We start from the raw sequence: 21955 nt of genomic DNA, 5'->3' as shown, positions 1-21955 counted from the left end.
TTTTTTTTTTTTTTTTTTTTTTTTTTTTTTTTTTTTTTAGAGACAGAGCCTTGTTATATGGCCCAGGTGGTGACCGAGTAGTTTGTCGTGTTATGCTATGACCTTGCCTTGTGCTCAGAGGTCATCATTTAACACGCAGTTAATTTTCTACTTCAGACACAGTGAGAAGGTCCTGTCTTAGAATTATTGCAGAAAATAGTTAGATTTGCAAATCTATTAGGAGCCCTGAGAGACAGATGTGCTCCACAGGGCACATGGTTTGAGAGGTGCTACCTTAAGAGGCAGATCAGCTATAGAGGGAGCATGACTCGCTCAAGGACTTGAATTGGAGCTCTAGCTCTGGTGCCTGTAATCCCAGCACCCTGGAGGCACAGAGTAGAATAGGAGGTGTGGTAAATGAAAAGACCAGGATTTGATTGTGTATCAATTCAGTATTGCAGAAATAAACTAGAAATCTGCTGTCTCTTTGTGGGTGAGAGTCCACATTATAGACATTTAATCACCTTGCAACCGTACTGAGAGGTGGGCCCTTCCAGGGGTGGCTACTGAACAGATACTATCTTTTGGGGACTGAGTGACCTCCATGGCTGTGTGACAGCACTGAGGAGGCCCTCCCCAGACATGGCCACTTGGTCCTGGACTTTGGAGATGCAGAGGCACATAAACTTGTGTTTCTAAGTGATGTGGTCTGTGGCCTTTTGTTATAGCAGCAGGAGCGTGTGAACTGCTAAGGCATGGCACTCACTGCGGGTGCCCACAGCTCTGTGCTCTGGACAGCAAGCGAATAAGTGCCCAGCACATGACCCACTGAATATCTTTGGTAGTCTGAACAATTTGAGGGAGTTAGATCTACAAATGGAGAGTATAAAAATATCAGTTTTGTATTTGTGCATAAACATGAGTCAAGGGTAAAGTATGTTATGCAATAAAGCATCAATGTTGTGAGCAGTGCCTGCCCAGCCCCCCACCTTCCTCTGACTCTCTTCTTCCCTTTGTACCCAGTCCTACTTGTCCATGGCCCCTCAACTTCCAGGCAGCTGTGCCATGCTTTCCTGAAGTACTAGGCGCAGTTAGATAAACTGGCCATAGGATTCTGACTGGAGTGCAGGAAGCGTACTGGGCTTCCTGTTGGTGCCAGCTGCCCGCACTCTCAGTTCCGCAGTGTTTCTGCCCTGTGACTTGCTCTGTGGGCTGTCCGAATTGTGTGCACAGAGCAGGGAACTCCATTTGTGTGTGGCTTTGCCTAGAAGGATTTCTCTCAGTCAGGGTTTCCCTGTTTCTTCTGCCTTTGACAAAATCCTGGTGATAGCAGTGTTCAACTTACTCTTTTGTGGGTCAAAGCCATCATCTTGGGATAGCAGGTTCCCTGTGAGTTGACATTTTGCCCCTCGCATTCTTCTCTAAGTGTTGGCTGAATTTGTGTGACTGCAACAAGGGTCTCTTCCAGTAGTTTGAAGCATGTGGGCTGGAGAAGCCATGTGGCTTGATCAAAGGGTCCTACTGCTTCCCACAGGAGTCTGTTCAGTCTGCAGGTGTGGAGAACTGGAGCCTAGTGATGTCACACTGTCTTCCTAGTTGTGTCCCAAGGACTCAGGTTCCTAATGAGAGGACATGAGCTTGACTGTGGTTGGAGGCAGAGTCTCCTGGCTCTACATTCTGCATGGAGCAGCAGCAGCTCTGAGTCACACTGAGCCTCACATGCTTTTCCTGTGGAATCTTCCTGGGCTGGCTCCTGAATCCATACCGAGTCATCCTTAGTTTTTGGTGTTGGCCTCATGTTTTGAAATATTCCCACTCAGTTGTCCTACCTGGTTGGCTGTGCATAGTTATTATTTTTGCAGTTAGAGGCACCACCTTTTCCAGTTTTTCTCATCACACAGTTTCCTAATTCAAGCTGTGAGAGATTTAATTCAGTTCTGTAGGCGTTTATGGGGTGTTTGCAAGTCAGTAGCTGCATTATTACAAACCTGCCTCCTTGTTTTCCGTGTTGCCTGGAGCCCTTTGATTAGCGTGCTCCCCACCAGTACGCTAAGCCTGTTCCTCACTCCCTTGGTGGGTTGTTAAGGCTGAGAGCCTCCTCAGAAGATGAGTGGTCCAGGGCTCACTCTTCTTCCCTGCTCTGAATTGTTGCAGTGCTGCAGTTTGCTGTCTGGTGGGCACTCAGAGCTTTCCCCAACCTTTTTGGAATGGGAAGTCGGGAGTGGAAGAGAGCTTAGGATCCAGAGGAGAAAATGACTCTTTGTTGTTAACTTTACCAGAGCAATAAAATACACTCACCTGTCTGTTACAGAAAAATAGGGATAAAATTCAGTTATTCCTGGATGCAGTGAGCTACCAAATGATGTAAAAGCTGATTCTCTTGCATTCCATCTCCAAAGCTTTCTTGGAACTTTTCTCTCACGTAGTTGGTTGCAGATGAAGTGTGCACAGGGTTAAAGTGTGAGCAGTTTGAATTTACAAACCCTGTTTTGTGAGGAAATAGCTCAGTATTCCTCAGCCAAAATCTTCCCCTCCTCCACATGAAAGACAGCTACATAATTCCAAATGGATACATTTACCGATTCTCTTCAAGAATAGTTTAGCCTGTGGGGGGACACAGCCACATGAGTTTATTTTCTCTTTCCTACCTTTCTTTTGTTCATGGAGCTCATGGGGAGCTCATGGATTCTCATTAGTGTTTCCAGGGAATGGCAAGCAGGGTGTGAATCAAGAGATTCATGTGGCTGTGAGTTCTGCCACATTGAGTGTATAGACACAGGGGCAGCAGAATTGGGAAAATGATCAGCTGCAGCCGTGTGCCTGTTAAGGACACCTACGGGCAATTGTTTAAGTTGGTCTTTTCTTAGTTTGTTATGGTTGCTCTTAATCTGCATCCTTAAAATAGAAAATACACTTGGATTTCACAAGTCTGATTCATTCTCCTTGATTTAATGAGCATCACTGCAGGTTCACACTATGGGCGCCCCGGCTGAACACGTTCAAGACATTGTTCAGTGGGAGCTCCAATCAACTGCTGCACAGAGCACAGCACAGAACAGCACAGCATGGCTCCTACTGTGTTGCATGGTCTGGAGTTGGATCAGAGCTCAGCTCTTTAGATAATGAATATAAATGAAATCTTCTTGTTTTTAATGTTTCGCTTGTCTATAAGCAGGTGATTGTGGAAGCCTAGGTCAGCTGTGCATGTCAGGTCCAGGGGCTTTTGCTGTCCCATCTGTGTGGTGCGCCTTACTTCTTGACCCAGCATCCTGTGAGTGAGCCTGCATCCCATCACCAAAATGGCACCTGTCTGTAGAGTTTTACAGATTGGGTGAAGATGAGGTACTTCAGGTGCCTATTGACCTCTTCCTACTCCATCCTGTGCCCAAGCCTCTGTCTGGGCATGAGAACCAGAATGGCATGATTGGTAGCTGGGTAGACAGAGGGTAGGAAGGCTGCAGGGCTGAGCTGTTGGCCTTGCCTACAAATTTGCCTCTTGTGTTCATTACGGGATAGAGCTTTTTAGCATTAGTGTATCAAGAATGTTTTTAGCGTTAGTATAGCAGGAATGTTTTGCTTCTGAAGTTTTCCTTATTCGTTTTGTGTATGATAAATGCTGAAAGAGGCAGAGAATTTCCTATTCCACATATGGTAGTGATAGTAATTTACTGCTAATTCTCAAAAAGAGTTAATATCATAAAGTTGGGGGGACAGGATAAAAAACCATGGCAGCAGACAATGTTTTTTGAGTCTAAGAAGCTTGCCTGCTTTTGTTAATGCACTTTACAACTATTTGTTGATTCCTGCCAATTACACCTCAGGCTACTGCCTATTAAAAACTCACAGTTGAGTGGCACAGGTGTTAAAAGAAATCATGTAAGAAACTGAAACTGTTGGAGCAGAAAGTACAGCATCCTTGAAGTGCAATGGGGAACAAGGCACCAGGAATCTCTTTAACTGTATTCTCTTTTAGAGATGCCAGAGAAGTGGAGAGTGAGGCCATGGAGGATGCTACATAGACCTGAGAGGGCCCTGTGAGGTGAGGTGTAGGCCTGAGAGAATGCCCTATGAGATGAAGTGCTGTCAGACTAAGAGTGCTCTGTGAGGTGATTTGGAGCTCAGAGTGCTCTATGAGGTAAGATGCTCTATGTTTGAGGTGTGAGTAGTAATCCAGGTCCCAGATGTATCCTTATTAGCTTTGGATTGAGATGAGAGGGGCAGGTCTGACTGAGTTTACTAGGTATATAGTAAAGTCATTGTAAGTATAACTGGTAGATTCCTAACAGTCTTTAGGTGAAGGAATAGGGGCCTCTCTGGTGTCTCCTGCCCTACAAAGCCTTTCCCTTTCTCTCTGTCTTCTTACAAGTCAAATATGACTTTCTCCTCTCCAATGAAGAGTAACCCACCAGGAATCTCTTCCGGTGCCATCTGAGGACACTTGGATTCATTTTGTGGGAAGCCTAGCCAGGCTTTAGGCAGTGATTCTGGTGCCAAGAATTTCATCTTGGTGTAGACAGCATGTTAGGGCTACATGTTGGTACTGGATTTGCTACATAAATATTTGTTGAATATTAAATAGCTTCAAAGGGTCTCTGTGTCCAGTTTCTCTTCCTGAGTAACTTGAAAGGAACCAGAGTAATTGTATATCTTAAACCACCCAAGTTTCAGTGCCATTGCTGTTGGGAATTCCACAAGATCTTGTTATGTCTCAGTGCACAATGTGTGTGTGTGTGTGTGTGTGTGTGTGTGTGTGTGTGTGCTAGCCTGGGTGAGTGGTCAGCATGCTGAACACATACTATCGTCAGGAACATTAGTGTCCAAAGCACATTTCCAGGAAGACTGATGTCATCTGATGTACTAAAGTTCCCTGGTACCCACAGTCCTAGTGTGTGTGTGGTCTGTACCCAGTGCCAACTGTTCATGTTCTCAACTTGTCTTCTGAGATATGAACTGGGCTTTGAGGGCACTGGGCAAGCTGGGCTAAGCCCATGTTGGTGTCCACTGCCACTTGTTTATGTCATTATCATATCTCAGAGTGGTGAAGGGAGTGTGGCCATCCTAGCTGCACTGGATGCTGAGGAGAGAAACATGACTCCTTTGCTGCTTGCCAGAGTTTCTGGGCTGTGGGCAGAGATGGACAGGGCATGCTTAACTTGAAATGATCTCAGTATATTGACAAGGAACTTTGGTTTCTTTGTTTTTATTTTGTGTGTATGTACATATCTATGTTCTTAACATGTAGATTTACGGAAGCATAGGTTAGCCTTTGGTGTCTTTCCTTAAATTCTGTTCATTTCATTTTATGAAACAAGATCTTCCACTAGCCTGGGGTCCAACAATCCAGCTTAGCTGTCTGGATAGTGTGCCCCAGTGACCTTCCGTGTCTCATTACCTCTAAATCCCAGCACTGGGTTTATAGGAGCACCATCATGCCTGACTTCTTCCTGAGTTCTGGGGATCGAACTCAGGGCCTCAAGCTTACGTAGCAAGCATTCTACCCAGCCCCAAGAATTTTACTGTTAAAGAAAGAAACCAAAACAAAACGTAGCCTTGCTTAGGTGCTGGGTTTCCCTGACTACTGGCAGGTTGTCTTCCTACCAGTTGGAGGAAGAGCTAAAAGGGATAACTGTGGGTTGGTGCTGGCTGCACGTCCTCAGAACCTTACTTCTTCAGGAAGCCTGCAGGTAGGAACAAGGCGTGAGGGAGGGGCATGTCTGCATGGCTTGTTTCTATGCAGAGCATCTTATGAGATGTCCCCAGCACAGACCTAGGAATGACGACCTTCCTGGCCCTTCCCTTGTACTGCAGTACATAACAGTTGCTGGGGAAGACTGCTTTGCTGGAAACCCAGTTTATGTGCTCCCCTCCTTCCCTTACCTCATTAAGCTACCTGGGAAGGAGGAAGTGTGGCCAGGCTCCAGAGTCCTCATTGCTACTCAGAGAGTCTGTGGCTTCCTTTGCTGGCCATAAACAAGAGCAGCTGAAAGAGTGGGCTTTGTTTGCTGCGTCAGAGGAAGGGAAGGAGTTTTTCCAGAATGTTCATCATGTGGGGGCTCTCACATAAATTACAGACAGCAACCCAGAAGTTGGGCATGAAGCTGACCATTAGCAGCAGACTTTACGAACTTGGGTCAGGGTCTCATAGTAGATGCACACGAAACACATGAGAACAGAACCCTCCTTACAAGAAAAGTGGACTATTGATCTTGGAGAAACGGGGATGCTTCAGAAGCACCTCTCTCTTAAAGTCCGGAAAGTCACACTGCGTTTACAAGAGATACCTGTTATTTGAAGTGCAGTCATGTCTCCTGCATATGTCTCCCTGGTGACGGCTCAGTGTGTCACACGTAGTTCCTCTTGCACAGCCTCAGTGGCAGAGACCATCACATACGCAGTGTGCTCTTGTCCTAATACAGTGGCTAGGAAGCTAGGGCAGCCTGTGGGAACTAGCCCAGTGGTGGCTGTGATAGACGGACAGATAAGTCAGTGAATACTTAGATAGGGAATCTTTCACAAATATTTTGGTGTTTGGGGTCATTATATTGTAAAATAAGCAGTTCAGCATTATCAAGTAAATTTATATATTTATGTAACCGTTGTGTGTCTGTCCATCTGTGGTTTTCCATAAGGCTAGAATCCTGAACCTGCTAAAACAACCTCCTCATCTTCCCTCCTCTGAACCTGTTCTGCTTCTGCTTTGAGTCTACACTGCTTCCGGAACCCCATTTAAGAGGAATCATCTGTCTCAGCCTTTGTCCCTTTGTGACTCATGTATCTCACTTAGTGGCCCTTGAGCTTCAGCCATTGTTGGGTGCCTCAGCTGCAAGACATCGGAGCTTGCCACCGGAGACTCAACTCACTCCTGCTGTGTCTGCGGGACAGTTTCAGGCCATAATATATCAGACATGAGAATTCCCTTCCTCCTTAAGGCTGAATAACATTCCATTGTATGAATGACTCACACTTTGTTTATTCACCCATCAGTGGACACTTGGGTTGGTTGGGTTTGGCTGTTGCCAAAGTGGCTAGATACATACTGCTAGAGCAGTGGTTCTCAACCTGTGGGTCACAACCAGTCTGGGGTCTAATGATGGTCTCATAGGGGTTGCCTAAGAGCATCAGAAAAAATAGATATTTGTATTAAAATTCATAACAATAGCAAAATTTCAATTATAAAGTAGCAATAAAAATAATGTTATGGCCACCCCAATAGGAGGAACTGTATCATAGGGTCACCGCATTAGGTGACCCTAGAGCCTACTGTAAGTTCTTTGGATGCAAATCCTGGATCCCATGGCAAGGCTGAGGGACCTGCTGACTGTGCTTCTGATTCTGAACAAGGGCGATTGGTCATTGAATGCAACGAGAAGTCCAGCTGCTGCTGAGGGGCTTCGGTGGTGTCTCATAAGCTGCTTTGGCCTTCCTAAAAATGGAGGTAGACAGAGGCCAGGGACAGCCATTTGCATAAGTGACAAGCTTGTCTTCATGTCATATTGAAGTGGTTCATGATGGTACCAAGCCAGCATAGCAGCTACTGAGCAGGACAGTGGGGAGTCCTCCTTACTGGGGGCTGCTGCATCTTGGGTCCTTGTGCTATCATACAGGAGTGTAGATTTTAGGACTCTTTAGTTTGCAGAAGCTCTTATAACTACTGATTTGAGAAATGAGTTGTGGATGGAGAAGCTCGTGATCTGAGGAGCTGTCTGACTTCAATTCCTATTCATTTGTAGTCTCTTCTCTCTCCTCCCCCCTTCCTCTCTCTCTCTCTCTCTATCCTCCTATCTCCACCCCTTGTGTGCTGAATTCCAAGTATGCATTGTCATGCATGGTTTATGTTCAGGAGGGAACCGGGCATCTAGTATGCTAGGCAAGTGCTCTTCCAACAGAACTGCACCCTGGGCCGAGAATCAACCATCCTGACCTTCCAAGGAGGAAGTGCTTCCATGAGCACAGGTTTCCTCATTCAGGGAAGCAGGGTGGCCTGTGGACCATGCCACTCCCTTCTTCCCTTCCCTTTCCTTTTAGAGTTGTTTATAAACAGCTTCAGAACTGTCACCAGAAGCAGATATGGTTTAACAGGGTAATCTGGAACACCCTTCTTTCAGTCTTGGTGTTGCCTCCATAACACTTAGAAGTGTGACTGTGGAACCCAAAGGTTGTCAGGTAACCTGGTTGATTGGTATTGTTGTTTCCTGCGGTAGAATTACAACTCAAGTATTTTTTAAGAGTGTGTGTTGAGGCTGGAGAGATGGCTCCGTGATAAGGATCCAGGTTCTGAATAAAGAAATAAAAAGCAAAGGTACATGATTACTCCTATGATGGAGGAGAAAGTCTATTATAGATATTTGGGGGAGTCTAGGGCAGACATGACCCTGAGCCTTGCAGGGAGAGAGGGAACCAGGTACAATAGCCTGGAGCCCCAAAGGTACAAAGAGGGCAGGTAACCAAAATGGTTGGATTATATGGGGAAAGCAGCCCAGCTGCCTAGGCTGGAGAGTTCAGGGTAGGGGGCAGGGTCCTAGCCAGCCAGAAGGGTCCTATTAGCAGGTAGGAACTGAGGGATGCTGGGAGAACCTGATGGCCAGTGTCTGCTTTAAATATGTTAAATAGGCACCTCAGCCATTCATCCTGGGTTTGTAATCCAACTGGTTCCCAGCACCCACATGTGGCCCACAACAGTGTATTCCAGAGAATCTCACACCCTCTTCTGGCCTCTAGAGCTTATGTACATACATGCAGGCAATGCACCCAAAAACTGATAAGTAAGCCGTTTAAAGTACTTTAAATGATAGAGAAGTATGGATGTACAGGAAACCCTTCACCTTCTGTTATAAACAATATTTTACAAGAATAACTTGTCCAAGGCAAGAGTGGTGTTGCACAAAGCCTGTCTGCGTTTGCAAACCTCTGCCATCTGGATGCAGAGCAGACCGATGGGTTCCCTTACCTGCTTTTTGGTCAGCCTTTGACACCGTCTTTCACCTCAGCCAGCTCCATGACACGCTGGGAGAGGAAGAGACAGGAACAGATAAGATGATGCTTTGGTGACCTTGATGGGCCTGGATTTGACATCCTGAGGTCCCTGGAAGGACCTCTGGTCACCCAGGGATTCTGAGCACACTGAAAAAATTATTGTTGAAATTTCCCTCAGGAATCTGATCAGGTCTCTGTCTTCTGTAGGTTCTTGCTGTGGGTTGTGAGCTCCTAGCTCTGCCAGCGGAAGTTGCAGTCTCTTTAGGTAAGTTGCTGCCGGCTGCTGTGCAAACCAAGTTACCCTCCATAGCTATTTGATCTTTTAATTGGACTCCTGCGTTCCAATAATGGTTCTTTGGAAAGTTTGTGTTCTCTCTCGATGTATTGAGTGCTGTAGCAGATATGGTGAGCAGGGCTCACACAGGCTCCTTTGAACTTTAGAATTGCCTAATGGGGTGGGAGTGGGGGTTCAAACCTAGTCACTGATGAGTTTCTGTGTGTCCCTTGGTATGTTTTCAAGGATATGCATTTTATAATCACTTTGTGCATCTCCCGTGTAGAGAGTGCCCCTTAGGTAACAGGGACTCAGGTGAACATATTATGGGCAAAAGGCTGCCTGAAGTCCACTGTCCTGGAGAGTTCAGGACATGGTGAGGGGTGCTGAGGTGAGCTGCTGTAAGATGGATGGGCCAGATGGGAATGACTGTTGGCTAACCCTTTCAGCCTTGAGTCAAGGTGGTGCTTCCCCCTTCCTTACATGAACTATAGAATACATGGAGACAGCAGGAAGTGAGAGAGATCTCTGAAGGACCCTGTGTCTGCCCTGCCTCATAAGTCCCCACTCACACACTTGCACTTTTGCACCTCACATGTGTGATCTTCCACCCTTTGCCCTTAAGAACATCAGTGTATGTTTCTTCAGAATAAATGTGTACATTGGGTCACAGCAGTTCAGTTATCAACCTTGAGTTATTTAATACTGACCCATCTATGCTCCATCTGTTACTAGCATCCCTGTTCAGTTCCTCATCTGACACAGAGTGCCTGTCCTTCATGGCATTGTCCACCTCTGTCCAGTGTTCAGTCCAGGGCTCAGTGCTACATATAACTGCCATGTTTTTTTTGTGTGTGGGTCTGTCTGTCTGTCTGTTTCTGTGCGTGTGCCTGTTTCTGTCTGTCTGTGTGTCTGTCTGTCTTCATGCACCTTTGGCAGCTGTAGTTGGGCTCGCCTTTATTATGTTGTCAAGGCAAGTGTTTGAACGGGGTTGGGACATCATCACCAGAGACACCAGCATCCCTGCATACTGTCTCTTTGCACAGGGCAGTGCATGAGGCTCCTGTGTGTGGTGAGACTGTGGAAGTCTCCACAGAAGGGAGTGACTGCTGAGGAGCGGCCGCAGAGGCCAGGATGGCTTTGCTGACACGGCCTTGTTCCCTCCTGATGGGGACCGGAGGATCCAGTCCATTTCCTGTGCTCAGGGAAGCCCCTGAGCCTAAGTATATTCTGATGTGGAAATAACAGTGCAGAGGTGAGGAATGTTCCAGAACAGGAAGTAGGCAGGACTGCAGGGTTTTGCTTTAAGGAAGGAGGAACCTTGTGACGCTGCACCTGTCTTTCCAGTGCTGTGGGCTCCTCTATAGCTGGGTGACAAGTCAGCAATGTCAAAGCCAGGTGGCTGGCTGAGGCTGGAGCTCCCTGGACACAGCTGAGCACCCTTTGGCGTTTGCTCACCTAGGAGAGCTGTGGAAAGCAGCTGTGCTTGGATTTCAACACCTGGAGGACCCATTTCCAGACCAACACTTAGTGGGTCACCATGGAAAGGGAGGTTCTGGGCAGGACCTAGTGTGTGCTTCGGGGTAACTGGTTCTGACGCCTGCCAGAGATGTTGGGTAGGCATCTGTATTGTGTCAGATCATAGACTATTGTCTTATATACAAGAGTATTCCTTCATACAACCCAGACATGCAATGACTCTCCAAAGGTAACTGGTGCCCATAGACTTCTTGTAACATTCTTCTAGTCACATTTAAAATCCAGGCAAATTTAAAAAGAGGAATTAACTGGGTGTGATTTTGCAGACCTTTGATCTCAGCACTCAGAATCTGAGGCAGGATATCTGTGAGTTCAAGGCCAGCTGGATTTACATATTGAGTTCCATATGAGTTCAGCCAGAACTGTTAATACCCCCCCCCCAACACATCCCAGAGGAACTAATAAATAGCTCAGTGGGTAAAAGTGCTTGCCATGCAAACCTGACTTCCTGAGCTCAGTCCCCAGAAACAACATGGTAGAAGGAAAGAACTCTGATCTCCACATACTTGCAGTGGCACATGTGTGCCCCCCTCTGACCTCGATACACACATGTACACATGTGCATATGTATCCTAATATATGGAAGGACATACCTACTGTGTACCAGACTTCCAGTGTTTTAGGCTTCTATTTGGAAGGTGTTTACACTTCTGCATTATAAAGACGTACTGTTGTATTCTCCCCCCTTAGTGAAAAGCTGCTGAGTAGGTCGGGTTTATGAATGCGAAGGCTGGGCTCAGTCACAGAACACGTTGTAATTTCATAAGCCGCTTCCTTTCTTTGGTTTGTTTGTTTATATGGAGCGTTTGTTTGGTGGCAGCAGCAGTGGAAGGTTTCCTGAAGGAGGCATTCACTGAGGAACAATGGGTAGCGTTCAGACTTTGATTCCTTGGTGAAATAACTGTTTTTGTTCCATAGAGGCTTGTCTCTGTTAATTAACCATGTGTCTGAGAGCAGTTGGGGAATTTGCCACATCCCGAGTAGTCCCAACCCAGGCTCTCATGCCTCCGCCTCTCTAGGGATAAAGTTCTTGAGACCTTGGGTCATTTGGTCCCCTACACACCTGCCTGGCCACCCTCACATCCTCTTTTTCTTTAAGTCTGTCTGTGTGCTTGGCATTGCTACTCCTGCTCGGCATCCTGTGAGGATGGAGATGAGATGCTTGGAAACCTGCCAAGGCCTCAGAGTGAGGGAAGGGTTGCATCTCTGACTGGAAGACTACAGCTTTGAACCATTTTGGCACAGGTTATATAGAGACAAACATGCTAATATGTGGACTTTGCGTGTTGGTGGCAGAGACCTGTAATCACAACATTCACAGTAATTAGGCAGGAGGATTGTGAACTCTGGGCTAGGCTGGGCTACATTGTTCCAAAAAAAGAAAAAAAAAATCCCAGCATTTACACCCCAAAACTGAGCTTGGTAGGACCTGTGATTTAGTGACAGGAGCCTTCACATTAGTTTAGGGTCAGCAGCTGAGCAAGGCCAGTTGTCAGAGTTAGTTTATTTAACCTTGAGCAATTTGCCTAAACCCTTCATTTGTTGCTGGAGATTGAGCCCCAGGGCCTTGAGTTACATACACCTAGATTGAAGTGTTTCACTTTACACATAAGCACACTGCCCTGGAGGGTCACACCCAGTCAGTGACCTCTGGGAGGGGTGGGTCCCAGTCAGGGCTCTGAGACTCCTTGTCTGGTGAGCTGTGGGGTGCATCTCGTAGGTGATCTCAGCTGCTGGGCTTCAGGATTGAAATGCTCATGTCCAGCTTGGAGAAATAGCTATACAACTGTCACTCTCAAGGTTTTTGATGAATTTTATTAATGGGGACACTTGCCACTATTGATATAGCTATATAACTAATTTCTGGGGAAAAAAATTAGCTAAATTGTTGGTAAGAACACTTATTTTACCGTGATTTGTGTGTCCATGTGACATAATTTCTGAAGGGAATACAGTGAGAATTCAGTCTGAGCCAGATGGGACTGACCACAGGCAGCCAACACAAGTGACCCTGAATGACATCTTCCACCTGGGAAGAGATGACTTGCATTTTATGGCCTCCTTTTGTTCTGTGCCTGGAAATCAATGCACTTTCCATTCTGCTGATGAGCCTCTGGTGAGAGTGTCTCCGGGTTTCCTGGGCTATCTCAGTATTTTTAGCCTTAGGGTTTGGGGTAGTTAGGAGTCTGCTAAGCTTTGAGATTCAGTAACTTCTGGCATAGAAGTTAAAAGCTAATCGGCTTTTAAAGGACCTAGGATAAATTTGGCTCTGGACCTGCAGCATCCCACATTCTATAGGAGCTCGACCCTAGAAGCCCTGAGGGCCTCCCTGGGCTTGGCTACTGTTCTCACTAAACCACTTACAAGTGACAGGGAAAGCCAAGAAAGGAGATTTACTCTGTGTGGAGAGAAGAGGAGCCCAGATGTCCAGTGACCCCTTCTCCCAACTTCCATTCTTCAGAGTCCTGACAGGAGGTTTAGGTTGAATTGGGAGCATGTGTGCTGGTCAAGTGTGGCCCCGCCCATCACTGACCTTCCTCTTAGTTCCTGCCCTGCATGGCGACCTGACAGGTTGTCAGAGCTGTGTGGCATCTCTTCCTGGGAGACAAGCTCTTCCTTTGGCTGGCACTGGATATCAGCCTCTTCCTTCATGAGATTACTTGGAAATTCCAGTTTCTCAGGGTCCACTCCTTCAATGTTCTTATAGCTGGGGCATGGGAAGAGGACACAGCATCTACAGAATACCCTCACTAGCCCTCTAGGATGGTCACAGGGTCTTGGGGTGAGCCATCTGCAGCTTCTTTACTGTAGACAAGTGAAGCAGTACTTCAGAGAGCTTCAGCACAGTTACTTCTCTCCAGCTTGGGCGTGCCCTGTCTCCATAGTAAGAATTCATGGCAAAGATGTTAATCTCTGTATTGAAAAAGAGAAACTGTGAATGCAAAGTTAGTATCAGGGATGATTATTGAAATGTGGATTTTAAGTTTTCAGTTTGATATGTGTTTCCTGCTTCTCAGAGTGGATTCTGTTCAGTCCCTTTGTGCACTCATCAAGGGCGGTGCTATTGATCTCTTGGTTGTGTAGACTGTGTAGACTGGTGTATGTGCATGTGCATATGTACATTTCTAAATGGAGGTACACATGTATATGTGTCCATGGAGGACAGAACCACTCTCAGGTAGTTACATTCCTGGGGTGCCTTCCACCTTGGGTTTTTGATTTTTTTTTTTCCTGGCTTTGGTTTTGGTTTGTTTGTTTTAAGACAGACTCTCTCACTAGCTTGGTGATAAACTCTCTTAGAAATAAAGTAGTTGGTCAGTGAACCAGAGACCCACCTGTGACTGTCTCTGAGCCATATGTATGTCGTCACTGCCTCCCCAGCTATGAGCGTGTCATTTTGGGCTTTTTTTTTTTACATGGGTTCTTGGGCTCAAACTCAGGTAGGTCCTCATGCATGCATGGTTGGCACTTTGCGGGCCCTAGACTCAAGTGTTTTGTTGCCTGCTTTGCTGGATTGGTCAGGAGCCCGATGTTGCCTTAAGCTCTTAGCTGTTCAGTCAAGACACTTTTTAAAAGCATTACAGTACTGGAGATAATCAATGTAATAATGTAATCTATGTATCAGACAGGGGAACCTCTTGCCACAGTGCATGTGTGGCGGTCAGAGACAACTTGTACAGTCAGTTCTGTCTTCCCATCTTTACATGGGTTTTGAATCCAGCCGTGGACACCAGGCCTACAAACACCTTTACCTGCTGAGCAATCTTGCCTCTAAGAAACTTGAAAATCCTGTATTTGGTATTTGAGAGCCAAATCACCAGTGAGCTGCTAACACCTGTACTTCCCTAGGCTTTCCTGGGTGATTCCTGTAAGCAGTGAGGTGGAGAAGCTGCCTTGGCTCAAGGGAAAATTATCAAGAACCATGGTAATTGTCATAGTGCAGGCATTGCCTTCAAGGAACTAGAAAGTTCTCTTTAGTGGCCACGCATACGTGAGTCATGGGTTCTGGCTTGACTTCTCTGCTATCACCTGCCTGCCCTCTCATCTTCATGGAGAGGATGTGAGGGCTGACGTGGTTCACAGAGCTGAGGGGGGGTTGGGGGGAGTGTCCAGTGAGGAAGGCAGCCAGCCTCAAGAGCCTGGCAGTGAGGGAGCTCCATCCTGCCCTCCTTTCCTGTCCTTTGTCTATTGTGTGAAGCTTAGCATGTAGGCATTACTCCTGTGATCTGCCTGCCTGGGAACCGTACTATTTTTAGGAACTTCTCCACACAATAGGTTTATAAAAAGGCTATTGAACCTTTTGAGGCTGCTGTGTTCTGTCTGACAAGGCTGAGTTACAAGCAGGCTTTCCCGCCTCACTGTTCAGGAGTGTAGGATTTTCTTTTCTTCTACATCTTCTCTTCTCTTCTCTTCTCTTCTCTTCTCTTCTCTTCTCTTCTCTTCTCTTCTCTTCTCTTCTCTTCTCTTCTCTTCTCTCCTCTTATTTATTTTTTTCTTCCTTGGAAAGTACTTGGAGACCCAGATCTCTGCTGGTTCTGTCCAGCTGTGCCAGGCAACTGTGGAGCACTCTGGCGTATGTGGAGCAGTCTGACGGATGTAGAGCACTCTGGTGTCTGTGGAGCACTCTATGCAGTTTCTCACACACTGGTTAAGTTGCAGGTTTTTATTTTTCCTCCTTTTAAAACCTGCTAAAATATGCACAGTTAGTGATGCTGCTGGGAAAAATGAACAAGGAAGCTGTTTTCTTCTGAGTGTTTTGTGTCTTGGGTTGTTTTCTCCAAAGAACGGATCCCATTGACCTGACCTGATGACCAGTTGGGAAAGCAAGCTCTGTTTATTACTTTACATTGTTTTTAAAAGACCACTTGGGCTGGGGATGTCACTAGCTTAGTTGGCAGCATGCTTGTCTAGCATGAAGGAGGCCCTGGATTCCATCCCCAGTGCCACATAAATCAGGTGGTGACCCAGCACTTGGCAGGTAGGAGCGGGAAGATGACAGGTTCATGGTCTCTCTTGGCTGCACAGGGAGTTCAAAGCCAGCCTGGTCTTTATGAGACCCTGTCTCTGCAGAATCAAAAAGAGGATGAGAAAGAGCAATCTGGCAGCTGGATCTTGTTAGTTTCTGATTTTACGCTCTGAATATGTTTGCTTATCAGGATAGAAGGACTGACTTGCTTACCATCACTGAAGCCTGCATGCCTCTTAGAGAACCTGATGGTCCCCTGAGGCCACGGGATAGACTGGCTACTTCTTCCCCTTGGTATCTCTCAGTTAAGATGCTGTATGTACCAAGCAGCGCACTAGAGTTCATGCCGTGAGGCTGACTTTTCAAACACAACTTCATGAAGATCATTCTCAAACTAATTTTCTTCTAGGTGATTAGCCAAATAAAGGGTTTTTTAGTGTTATTTGTAGAGCTGGTAGATGGGATACTTGCAGAGGACTGGTCTTCCAGGCCTTGGGATGTGCTCCTGGATGTCAGCCACTGTAAGGACAGGTGTGCAGCTGTGTGGAGAGCTCCACTTAAATTTTAAACGCCTGGCTGCATTTGAGCCATCCTTCCTACTTGTCCTCTCCAGTGTCTGTCACGCTCCTTGAGCTTGTTAGTGGCCTGGCTGGCAGCTAGTTGGTATTAATGCATCCTTGGGGTTCCTTGGGTGCCTGGCTCTATGGCACCTGCTCACTTCAGCTGTGGAAGCTGTTTAGTGATTTCCAAACATCATCTCGGCTCATAGATCCGTTACCAAGGTCAAGACACAGAGCATACTGTATCCTCTTCCTGGTTGCCTCTGGTGTTGATTCTTTAGGCCTAGGGTAGGGCTCAGAGGAGGACCACCAGGCCCTCCTGAGGAAGTTGTCCACTTGGACCATTAGGGGTTGGACCACTAGGGGTTGGACCATAAAAGTAGCTCACCCAGGGCTCTTCTTTGTTCTGTATTGTTCAAAGCACAGAAGGGCCCATGGGCTTCTTAAGCTGCCCACCGAGATGCGGGGGCTGGCTTTGCCTGTTTGGATTTCTGTTGCTGGAGGGCCTGTGGCACAAAGTAACTGTCCATCTGGCCCCAAACTACAGGCTGAGTGGAATCTCACTGTTTGCATTTTGAGTTACTACTGGTAACATCTTATTTCGGCCTCCATCTTGGTCTTTTTGTGTCTTGTACTGTTGTGCTTATTTTGGCATGCTGGTGGGTATATGAAATGCATTTTATTAGAAAACATAGGTTCACTTCAGGGATGATTCAGAGCCTGATCGGGACATGGCTAAACTCTAGCTTCATTTACATTTCATGGTGACAAGTTCCTCAAGACTCTCACTTGTAGCCCAGGATAACCCCCTAAATATAATTGTCCTCCCTCCTTAGCCTCCTAGGTGTTGATATTCCAGATGTAAGCCACTATACCTAGCTTTTAAATCTATGTAAATAATCTAAGGACAGTTTCTCAGAGTTGATCTGACCCTCACTCTATCTTAGCATAAATTAGTTTAGGGAGCAGGGCAGATCATCGAGAAGGATGTGGTGAGAAGGGTCCAGGCCATGTTCTTTCCCCTTCAGATCTCTTTACATGGAGATGGTCTTCCTCCTGGGGATCGGGAGGTGGGAATGCCTGAAAAACGACTGTTCATACGAGTGGCAGGGATGTGTACATCAAGACACCATGCTGGGACTTTTTTTTCTGCACTACTAGAGATTGAACTTGGGACCTGAGCACATGCTAGGAAAACACTTTCTCCAAGTTTTAAAATTTGAGGCAGGTCTCAAAGAGTTGATCATACCAGCCTTGACCTTTGCTCCCCTGGCTTCTGTCTTCAGAGTCACAGAGCTAACAAGCTTGGGCCACCGGGAATGACTTGTTAGTAACATTTCAGGAGCAAAGGTGGCATGCTTTAACCAAGGCTCCTTGGATGTCTCTTGAAATTTAGCTCAGCCCAGAGGAGGTTTGTTTACTTTTCTTCATAGAAACCATCTGGGACCCTACACTGTCTGCGCATGTTATCTGTCCGAGTTTTTCATCTCTCTAGCCATGCTACCTACCATTCTTTCTTCCAGAAATTGTCTTTGTAGTCTCTCCATTTCCAGATGACTTACAACTTGTTACTGATGTAGCCAGGGCCCACAGCCATAAACTTCCATCAAGTGGAGGCCTTTGGCTCTATCTGGGCCTGGCCCCCTTGGTGCTAGCCTGTCCACATGAGACACTTGAAGAGGCTGAGGCAACTGGCTGTTGTCCTTCTAGACCAAGAAGGACCGTCGAGCAATACTGCTCCTCTGAGAGCCCTGGACAGCTGCTGGAAATCAGCCTCCATCTGAGCTGCAAACACCCGCTCTGTGGGCAGGTGGAGAAAAGATGGCCCCCGAGATCTTACCTCCTGGAGCACTAGTTCTTGACCTGTGCCTCACGACCCCTTTGGCAAACCTCTAGCTCCAAAAAAAATACTTGCATTATAATTCATAACAGTAACAAAATTACAGTTGTGATGTAGCAATGCAATAATTGTATGGTTGGGATCACCACAACATGAAGAACTGTATTAAAGGGTCACAGCCTTAGAAAGGATGAGAACCACTGCCTAGAAGACTCATTAATGACTGATGGGATGCAGTCCAGTGATGGAGAAACTTTTTAAGGGTCTGATTTGACTAAACAAGTCACTGTCATAGCCAGGTTACCAGTTTCTGCCTGTCTTTCTGGTGTCATGTTTACGGCTAGTGGGCTCAGGTGAAGGGTTTGTGGTACACAGTGACATCTTCCTCAATAGTCTTTCTTGGAAGATGACATTGCAGCCATCAAACTGTCTCCTGTGTCAGAACAGAGAACCGTGTGTGTGTGTGTGTGTGTGTGTGTGTGTGTGTGTGTGTGTGTGTGTACATATTCCTGTATGTGTACATATGTGCATATTATGTGCATTTGGAGGTAAAAGCCTAAGCTAGGCCTCTTCTTGGAAAGTCTCCAGCTTATATTTTGAGAGTCTCTCACTAAGTCTAGGGTCGTTGGTTAGGCTGGCCATACACTCCAGGTCTGTCTCCCAATTGGTGGGACTACAGATGCGTGTACTGAAGCTACAAACTCAGATCCGCATTTTGTACAGACAGGCACTTTAGCCACTGAGCCATCTAGCGAGCCTTTGCATTTGTTTTTAAAATGCAAACTAAATTTCTTTGGTGAAAGACAAGGTTTATTAAATGGGTTGCTGGTACCTGGCAGTTGAGCTCTGCAGAGGGACTGATTCAGCCTGGTGGATTTCTGGTGTCCTCTTTATACTCCCAAGGGCCCGCAGCAGGCAAGGTGGGCCTTGGCTCCCTGCTGGGCTGGGAGGGCTACTCTCTGGGGTCTCTTGTATAAGTTCAGGCACTCTGCTACTTTATATAATTGCTGTCCCCCTCCTCCCCCCACCCATGGGATGAAGACCCTGGAGTGTGAAATTAGCACATCAAGTGAATTTGATATTGCAGTAGCCTTGGGCTAGTTTTTGCAAATTAAATTTTGCAGAAATTAGCGTCAGCCTTGCAAAGGCAGCATTAATTTAGTGCTGTTGACACCGAACTGTTTCCTTGAGAGGGGGAGGATGGTGTCATGCTAGGATAATGAAGGACCCTGGCTGTGTACATTTTCTGTTTGGTTTAAAAAAAAAAATGCCATTGGCTGAAAAGGCTTGCCCAAGTCAAACTCCAGCAAATACTGCACACACTTAAAGATAACGGACATGAACATAAGGCTGAAGAGGGGCTGTGGCTAGGAGAAACGGGTTTCCAGAGACTTTCATTAAGTGACCTTCAGGAAAGAAAGGTTGTTTTTTCTTTCTGAGATTTTTTTTTTTCTTTCTCAGACGTGCTGTGATAACAAAGCTCATTGTTTTGTCTGTAATGAGAATGCCTGCATAGGAGTCCACAGTACCTAGCATCACTTGGGCATCTGGAGGCCTGAACATGAGTCAGCTGGGCAAAGGCTTCAGGATTGCACTGCTTATCCAGTGTCCCTTCCTGTCTGGATGCCAAAACTTGCGTTTTGTCTGTGTCCCGAGTTCTTGTCTTATCTTGTGTGTTTATACATGTGTGCACATGTGTGTAGAGACTAGAGATCAACCTTCGGTTTCTCACTGTCCAGCATTTTAAATATTCATGTGCTTATGTGTATGTTTGCTCGTGTAGTGAGGATGGTGTTGGATTCCCTTAAAGTGGAATTACAGGTAGTCATGAGTAGCATGTTATGGGTGCTGGGAATTGAACTAGTGTCCTCTGGAAGAACACAGGTGCTCTTAAACTGCTCAGCCATCTCTCCTGCCCACCTCTTTGTTTTTCGAGACAGGGTCTCTCTGGCCTTGAGCTTGCCAGTTTAGCCAGGCTAGCTGTCCAGTGGACCCCGAGAATCCATAACAAGTGAGCCACACAGGAGTGGGAGCATCTGGGCTTTCATAGTGGGCACTGGGAATTGGAACTCTCATCTCCTTGCTTCAGTGGCAAGTACCTTACCTACTGAGCCATCTCCCCAGCTCTTCAAATCCTTTCCAGATGTCTTTTGTCACCTAGGATGGTCTCTTTACCTTCCCTGCTGGAGGCTTTTGTTGTTTTCAGTTTGAATCCCAGGGGCTGAGCCTTCCAGGTCCTGTGGCAGGGAAGGAGGCAAGTTTCCCTGTGGGAGCCGTAGGCAGGGCTCTGTTTGCATAGTGTATCTGGCCTGTCCTTTCCAGGGCAGCAGGTGCTACTTTGTTTGGGCTTAGTCTCAGAGCCAACAGCGCTCTGTTGATGTGGGACAATAAGTCATATAGATACTTGTGATTTATCTATAGACTGGAGATAAAACTGTGGTTATGCAGGTACCACGGGCTTCTGTCTTTCTTGAGCAGTTACTAGCAATAATTCATTTGGCTAGCCCTTTGTGTTAGGAAGGTAAGAAAGTGTAGCCAGGAATAGAGTTCTCAGATTTCTTAATCCTTGCTTCTGTGAGGCAGACAGGTGTGTTATTGGTCCCCAGAGAAGAGAGCTGGGCTTTCTGAGGCCCTGTGACATACAAAAGATAGCAGCTGAGAGGAACATAGAAAGGGGGCCTGGTTTTGCTTTGTAGTCACAGAGTAGTGTGTAGGTATATTCTGTGCTCTAGTTAGAGTCTGTCCCTGTGAGATAGAATACTCTGACCATACGAGGAAAGGGTTGACCTCAGTGCATGTCACAGCCATCTTTGGAAGATTGTAGGGGCAGAAACTCAAAGCGGGCACTTGGAGGTAGGCCTGCCTGCTATGCAGTGCAGTGGTCTCTAACCAGGGAACTCACTTTAGAGCTGAGAAGTACAGCAGATGCCGTGAAAGATGCTGCTTGCTGGCTTACTCGCAGGCTAATGCTTAGCTAGTTTTCTTACGCAGCACAAGAGCACTTACAGGTGAATGTTGCCGCCCACAGTGAGTGGGCTGGGCTCTTCCCTCTCAGTTAAAGCCAAGACAGTCCCCCACAGACACGCCCACAGTTCAGCCTGATGCAGGCAGTTCCTCTCAGCTACCTCTAACTTTGTCAAGTTGTCTGGGAAAGCCAACTAGGACAGAATGCTGATTCTTCCCCTTGAACTTTGTCCTTGGCAATTTCTTCCTTACTGTTACTGTAGTAGAAAGTAGTTGACCGTTTGTGAGCCTGTTGATAAACAGAAACTACCAAACTCTGGGAACGTGTAAGTCAACTGCTCCTGCAGCCTCCGAGGCCAGGATGCACAACAAGCAGTTGCGGCAAGGAAGACATCCTCCCGATGTGGCAGAAGTACCATGTTGTCACGAAAATAGTAAGTGCTTCGTTCTTCTTGAGTGCATTCCCATCGCAGAAACAGCGTAGGGGGAGTCTGTGCGCCATCCTGAGCAGGAGTAAAAACATCACTATTTTTAGGGGAACACAGCAGAAAGGCTTTGGTGGCACAGAGGCTAGGAAAACAGTTTGTTAAAAATAGGACCTGAAGTGTAAACACTTGTTTCTTGGTCTCTCTTTTAGCACAGCCATGGGAATGAATCATCTCTGGGGTCCTTGGGTGAGCATGTGCCAGTATGTGGTGGACATTTTTGTGCAGCTCATGTGTCCAAGGGTCTGCTTGCTGGCTAACTCTCAGATTTCCATCCCTTTGTCTTGTCTTTGTGTCCCTCCCACAACTGCATTCAAAAGGCTTCAGTGGTTACTCACCAGATCCTCAGTGTGTTCCACGTTTTTGTTTTTTGTT

At 46.6% G+C, this 21955-nt stretch overlaps 1 protein-coding gene across 4 annotated transcripts in view; it reads left to right on the top strand.

Annotated features, from left to right (window-relative positions):
• Sipa1l2 (signal induced proliferation associated 1 like 2) overlaps positions 1-21955 on the top strand; it is a 143391-nt gene that overhangs the window by 37984 nt on the left and 83452 nt on the right. For 2 of the 4 annotated variants that reach the window (XM_031341827.1, XM_031341824.1), the window contains exons 2-3: positions 3953-4114; positions 9160-9217. The exons of 1 other annotated variant lie outside the window; for it this stretch is intronic. The gene's annotated coding sequence lies outside the window, so the exon portion shown is untranslated. The remainder of the gene's footprint in view (positions 1-3952; positions 4115-9159; positions 9218-21955) is intronic. One more of the 4 variants, XM_031341825.1, reaches the window with a different exon arrangement.

This window comes from Mastomys coucha, unplaced genomic scaffold (genome assembly GCF_008632895.1).
Source record: "Mastomys coucha isolate ucsf_1 unplaced genomic scaffold, UCSF_Mcou_1 pScaffold22, whole genome shotgun sequence".
NCBI lineage: Eukaryota > Metazoa > Chordata > Mammalia > Rodentia > Muridae > Mastomys > Mastomys coucha.
This window is presented reverse-complemented; position numbering and strand designations above follow the sequence as displayed.